At 49.9% G+C, this 7,152-nt stretch overlaps 1 protein-coding gene across 2 annotated transcripts in view; it reads right to left on the bottom strand.

Annotated features, from left to right (window-relative positions):
- Window positions 1-7,152, bottom strand: part of Ampd3 (adenosine monophosphate deaminase 3) — a 42,764-nt gene that overhangs the window by 35,069 nt on the left and 543 nt on the right. Inside the window, exon 1 of one of the 2 annotated variants that reach the window (XM_004634870.3) lies at window positions 3,193-3,421. The exons of the other annotated variant lie outside the window; for it this stretch is intronic. The gene's annotated coding sequence lies outside the window, so the exon portion shown is untranslated. Of the gene's footprint in view, window positions 1-3,192; window positions 3,422-7,152 lie in introns of those variants that run through there. 2 annotated transcript variants of the gene reach the window in all.

Here is a 7,152-nt window from a genome sequence, read left to right as displayed (position 1 = left end):
AAGAGGAAGAAGAAGGGGAGAGAAAGCTGGTGCAGCACAGAACACCAGGCTCAGTTGAGCTGGAGCAGAGCTGAAGCCATCCCCTAATTCCAAGCCAATGATTCAAAGGAGACACACTGCATCTCAGAGGTAGACACTGAACAGGGGCAGGCAAAGGGTAGCAAATGCCATAAAGAGCCCCACGGTTGGACCAAGCTATCACCCTTCTAAATATTCCACTAAGCATGCAACCAAAAGAAGAAAAAGCACAATGATTTTTACCCACACTCTTTACATTAAGAACTTTAAAATGTCCAAATGAGAGTGTACCCACATGGGAGAAAAGAACTAATAAACAACCAGCTTTAGACTTATAAGGATGGTAAACTACATTTGAAAAATCTTGTGAGAAGGCTGGCAGTATAGCTCAGCAGACTAGGCCCTTGCTTAGGTAAGGGCAGGGGCCAGGGTTTGATCTCTGGCACAGCATGCCCCGCGGGCACATTGAGCCAGTGATGGAGTCCAGGCGTGGTAGAGAGCGCATAATCCCAGCATTAGGAAGGCAGAAATCAGGAGGATCACTATGAGTCCAAGCTGTGTAGTGAGATCCTGCACACATACACACACACAAAAAAAAAAAAAAAATCTTGAGAGGCAGATTAAAGTGCCTGCTTAGGCAGACACAGGAGCCAGGGGTTCGATCCCCGGCGTGCTATTGCCAGCCACACCTCCAGAGTGCACTGAGCCAGGTGACTAAGATTGGGCATGGTGGTACATGCCTGTAATCCCAGCGCTTGGGAGGCTGAAAACAGGAGGATCACTACAAGTCCAATCTGGGTAGTGAGACCCTGTAGCCTCTATACCCTATACTAAATATATTTTTAAAAAAATCTTGTGAAATAATAGTAAATTAAAAAATCTATATGCCAAACTGTATCCTCACTGTATCTTTATAAAAAGATGCTTATACTTATGGACTAGAGACACACACCCTCAAAATGACCAGGAGCCAGCAATGTCCGTAAGCGAGGGTGTCTTATTATGATAATTAATGTTGTTATGACATCAACTATTAAACAAATACAGAGAAAGAAAATAAATAGATATAAGACTGTATAAAAGGAAAAATAACAAAAACAAATTAAACTCCTTATTCTAGCGCAGTGACGGCAAGCCTTTTAGAGCTTTCAATGATAACCAACAGCCAGCTGTGGCACATGTGCCACAGGTTCACCATCATGTTCTAACAGATGTGGGCAATTAGGGCCCTCTCCCACCTGGCCACACAGAAGGCCTGCCCAAAGGGTGGTGAGCCCATGAGCCCATGAGTCTGCCTAAGCTCCTGCCAACACACAGCCTGACCCAGCCCCTCAGGAGCGGGACTTTGGCAGAGTCTTTCTTCTCTGAGGTTCTTACATCTTGGTCTTGAAAGCATTTTTAGCTCGCTCAATGCAACCAAACACAATGTTTCAGGATGTATCTTTCTATAAATGTTCTTCCCCCTTCTTCCTCTTCTCCTTCATCTTAAGAAGCTTACATCAGTATTTCTCAAACTATGCCCAGGAGAAGTCAAAACCTGTTGCTGATAAAACAAGAGCTACGGTCCACTGTCAGTAAGATGCTGTATCCTACAGCCCCTGGATCCAGGTTCACAGAGCACATTAAAGACTCCGGGACCACAGAGCGAGTGGCATCTCCCTGCAGAGAGAGGTAGGAATCACCTACAGAACTACCTCCAGGGTTTTAAACAACTGATGAAGACTGAGATATGGACTGAGGGCAACCCAGGCAGGCCTTGCAGCCAGCCGCGTGTTTGCAGTGTTCTGGACTCCCCTGCCGACAGCTCCTACTTGCCCACCCCTGCTCTCCAGAGTTTGTTTCCCCTCTCAGACCAGCCAGGCCTCCCAAGGACAGCCCACTCTGCAGATGCCCAGGCAGAATGCAGCTCCAGCTGCCTGATCACATCTGCCTTGCAACCATTTGTCGGCTGAAGCCAGCTGGCTTAGGAGGCTTAACTGTGAATTCACCGGCATCAGTCAGCGAGCAACACAGCTTATCTTGCTGTGACACACAACACCCTGCAACGAGCGTGAAGAAATGTCAGTTGGAAAGCTCTGGGCTGTGGCCAGTTCCAACATATAATAACTGCGCACGGCACCGCAGCTTCTCTGGAGGAGAAGTTCGGCACCACCAAGATCCCCTCCTCTGCAGGTCAAGCCGTTTCCGGCTCTTGCCAGACGCTGAGTGACAGAACCCACAACACAGACCTGAGTCTGACGCTGGAGACTCCATGGCTGCTTCTGAGGACGCCACACGGGTGCACCCGCCCGAGACCAGGTGCTGTGTGCAGCCTGGACGCTGAGCTGAGTCCATATAAAAGCAGCAAGCTGGGGCCCCTGCAGCTAGGGTGGGAGGTCTCTGCTTTGCATATCTGTGAGCAGGAAAAGTCGGGGCTGGAAATTCTTTCCTGAATAAGAGATGCAAGTGGAAAATTGCCAAGATCCTAAAGCCCCCAGGTAAAGCTGGATATCCAAGACAAAACACTTGTGCCGGCCCAGAGGCAGTGTCCTGGCCTTGCTCCAAGCCCTGTCAGAGGAAACTAAAGCAGTTGCTGCCCTGAGCCACCCTGGGTAACCACAGACAGGAGCCACCAGCTCCCTCCAACCCAGAAAGCAGAATAGAATGAGTGATAACATCACCTTTGGGCCTTCCATTGTGAATCCCACTTCAGGCCTCACCTGGGCCCTGTGCTCATCTCACCAAGGGATGTGTCTGTGGCACAGCCTGCCTTGCATCTACTTGGAAGAGCCCCCCCAAACCCTCAGAAACCCCCCCCACACACACACACACTGTACTTCAGGCCTGGGCAGGAACTCAGAACCTAGCTGTCAATGCCAGCCACTCCTCCCATCCCCTTCTAAAGAAGGGAGGGCCTGGATAGTCTCCCCTTGCCCAGGGAAGGACAGAATCTCATGGAGAGGGGACAACTCTGGTGCTGCGGCAGCAAGAAGAAGGGGTCACTGAGATGAGAGTGGCAGCCCCCTCCAGCCCTTTCTTTCCTCTCTGTAAGAAGCGGTGTATCACAGATAACCAGGACAAGCTCCACTGCACACACACACACACACACACACACACACACACGTGCACGCGCGCACGTGTGAAGCAGGGAGCAGCTGGCCCACCCAAGCCATCCCCCCTCATTCCCCGTCTTACTGTCTGTCACGCTCAGTAGGCCTCCAGCTCTGTGCAGCCTCAGCCGCTCTCCTGGGGAAGGTGGAGCCTGCCGTAAGTGACCCACAGAAGCCAAGCTGGATGGATGAAAACAGCCTCACAGGTACAAGGCTCTGTGCCTTTTCATCTGCCCTTTAGGAGAAGGGACAGACTCAGAAGAGACATGCAGCCTTCTGGTGACTTCAACAAATCATTTGGGTCTAGGAAATAACCATGAGCAAAACAGCTATTTCTGTGATGCTGTTGAAATCCTGGGGAGAAGAGCCCAGAGAGGATGGGTCAGCTGTTTACTGGGAGGGCTAGCTATAGCCCTGACTTGGATCTGAGTCACCCCTCATGTCCAATGGAGAGGTTGTGCCCTCCTGGGCCCACATGGTAGCCCCAGTGAGCACAGAGCAGGATTACAAGGCTGACACATGATCCTCGGCTGCTGCTGGGCCTTGGCTCCACACAGATTACAACCCACCTGTCCTCCCAGCTGTTTCATAAACAGTATGAGCAGCAGGCTACAAGTAACCTAGAAGGAGGGTAATGTGTGTTCATAAAATAATTAAACGGGCTTATGGCATCAGAGAAAAAACTCCAAGCCCTTAGCATTATTCTACCAGAAGGGAGGAAGGGCAACTGATTTCTTCTGCTGGTGTTTGGGGAAGAGGAAGGGATTACAATGGGAACAGCTGCAGCTGCAGCCAGTGCACATGGGTAATTTTATCCTGCACTTTTTAATGAGATCCTGGGCACCAGAAGGCCTGAAAAAGACTGTGTCCTGTGAACCCTTACTGGATTCATGCACAATTTCTGCCAGCTAATTCAACACCCAAGAATACCTGTGGTAAAGAAAGTTGCTTCACTTCATTGAATCCAGTGCACTTATTTGACCAATGCTGCCACAGAGGAAAACACTGATTAACATCCTATGGAAGGCCATTGGACAACACCTTCACTTGAGTCTTTACTGTCCCACCTAGGGCACGTGGCCTTCCGTGTCCCCACTAAGGGTGCGAGGCCCTCTGTACCAGATTCACGGCAATGAGCAGTAGCCCTGCCCAGACAGCAGAGACTGCAACAATGGCCAGGCGTCCTGCTGGAGACAGAGGGATGAAACACCCTCCAGGACTGGGGCAAAAGTTTAGCTCTGTCTCAGCAGGACAAGCTCTGCTCACACCTCATGACTCCACCTTGAGTCTACCATGTTGCTGTTCCTTGGGGCCTGAAACTTTTCCAATGAAGTAACATCAGAACCATCTCTGATAACCAGGCCCAGGGCTTGCACCTCCTGCCTGGAAGATCAGCTTGCATTTACTGCTATCACTTAAGTGCCCCCAGGAAAGGCTGGAATCAAATTAGTCTCAATGAGAAAGATGCCTCTCTCCTCTCTGGATGAAAGATAGGGGATATAGGGGTCTGTTTTGCTTCTCACATAAGATGTATGTGTTACACAAGGAGGGACTTCACCTGCTAAATACCAGCTTCATAACAGACCTTGCTTGTCTCATTCGTGATTATATCCGCATACCTGCTATATGCCAGGTACTCAACACACATCTGTTCACAAATGATTGCATAAAACAATAAATGAATGAGCTAAGTCAAGGATCTACCTATGACAATCTCAAGAATCAGTACAGCATATGGTAAGAAACATAAACTCAAGTCATCTTTCGGGAGTTTGAATCCTGTTTTACCACTTCGTTGCATGACCTTGGGCAAGTTACTAAACCTGTATGGCTCAGTTTTATCCCCTATTTTTAAAAAAGGTAATAAAGATAGCAACCTCATGGGTTGCTATGACAAATTAGATAGCATACATAAAATGCACTGACTAATAGTGCATACCAGGATCAGAGTACTGCCTTCAGGTATTCGTTTCGCTTCCTTTTTTTTTTTTTTTTTTTTTTTAAATGTATTTAGTACAGGGTCTACAGGGTCTCACTACACAGATCGGACTCGCAGTGATCCTCCTGTTTTCAGCCTCCCAAGCATGGGGATTACAGTCACACACCACCATGCCCAGTCTCAGTCACTATCTCAGCGTGGGGTTAGCATGGTACTCTGGGGATCGAACCCCGGTCCCCTCATCTGCCTAAGTAGGTGTTTTAATCCACTGAGCTATCTGGCCAGCCCCATTTCGCTTCCTTTTGGCTTGGTTTGATGTCTGTTTGTTTGGTTTATTTATTAGTGAAATAGGCCACACTGTGTCGTTCAGGCTGGCCTTGTATTCACTATGTAGCCCATGAGGACTCAAACTCAGGGTGATCCTCCTGCCGCAGGCTTCTGGGAGCTAGGATTAAAGGTGCACATCATCTTGCTCAACTAGAGTATGTGCTTCACACAAATTATCTGTCAACATCATTTTCTTTGTCATCATTATTATACCAGGTAGAAGAGAGTTCAATTTAGAAAATGAGCATGAAGTTTCTACTAGACACAGAATCCTTGTATTCAATATCACTTATCTAGCACTATCTCGGACCTGGTATTCTCCCAAGTTTCTCCCTGCGTGCAGGAAAAGGAAAACCAATGTTAAATCTGAAGTCAGATCAGAAAGAGAAGCAGCCTTGTCCTCTACTACGTGGTGGTGGCTGCACAGCCAGGGGTCCACCTTCCTTTGTCCCGGTTAGACCTCATACTGTACATCAAAAGACAAAAGTGTTGCTGCTATCCCTAAATATGGTCAGCATGTTGAAAACATGAGAAATCAATACACCTGATAGAAAAGTCGGGAAGGCCAATGAGTTGCTTTAGGAGAAAAAAACTATCTCCCTGCTTAACCCTAGTGCAACTTTTTACCTGTCTGTGACATTATTAAGATCTGGGATTGATTTTGAGGCCATGCGAAGTGCTTAACCCTAGTGCGACTTTTTACCTGTCTGTGACATTATTAAGATCTGGGATTGATTTTGAGGCCATGCGAAGAGCAGTCCCACAAATGTAAGGGCAAGAAAAACAACCGTCCTATTTCAAAGCACTTGAGGTAGGTGTGAAGACCCATCGCTGATCTGGGATCTCAGAAGAAAACTGAGGCAGGACTAAAGATGGGGCTGAGAGGTCCAGGCATCTCCTCCATCACTGGGAACCAAGTGAGACTCTGTCTATCTGCCTGGCTCAGGGGCTCCCCTATCACTCCACACTGACGTTTTGGAGCTAGGGGAGGAATGTGTCCTCCATGGTTCCAGCTAAGGTCAGCTTTTCCCTGAAGACGGCCAGTTGTTGTCACTCCATCCATGGAGATCATCATCCAGGGTCTGGGACTATGCTGAAGTCCCTCCGAAAGGTACCAATTCTCACCCAGCTCCTTTGCTTATTCGCCATCAGAGAAATGTCCAGGTGCCTGCCGTTGTGGGGCAGGACCCTCAGGCTGCGGCCGCTCTACTCCAGGCAGCCGCTCTACTCCAGGCCCTCTCAAAAGTCATAGCACAGGCCTCTGCCAGACTAGCCCTGCCTTTCACAGCTCTGCTGGCAAAGAGCTACCAGGAAGTTCAAGGGCAGAACACAGACTACTGGCGTACAAGGCTGCACACCTCCCTTGTGCAGAAAAAGCAGAGGCTTCCAACAACCCACCGCGCCTTCGTCCTATCCATCTGGGCCTCTAGGTGCAGGACCCTGGCCGTGCACGTCCCGCAGCAGCCACAAACTCCAAGCACTTAAGAGGCAGCAGGCCCCAGCTCCCTTGATTTCCCCGCATCCTGCGTGAATCTAATTTAGGCCACCAGGAAATCGGGATGCTAGGGGCTCACTTGAGCCGCGGAGCCCAGGCCGCAGTGGGGACAGGGGCCAGAGCACTCGAGGGAGCACAGGCGCGAGGACCTCTCTGGGCTGGGCGGCTGCGAGCCGGGTCTCCACTGCGGCACTCAGGACCCAAGGTCGGCCGCCGCGGCGTCGCCCGCACTCACCCCGCAGCGCACCGGGCCATGCGGGGCGGCGGCGTGCGGGGCGGGGGCG

This window comes from Octodon degus, unplaced genomic scaffold (assembly GCF_000260255.1).
Source record: "Octodon degus isolate 3935 unplaced genomic scaffold, OctDeg1.0 scaffold00067, whole genome shotgun sequence".
NCBI lineage: Eukaryota > Metazoa > Chordata > Mammalia > Rodentia > Octodontidae > Octodon > Octodon degus.
This window is presented reverse-complemented; position numbering and strand designations above follow the sequence as displayed.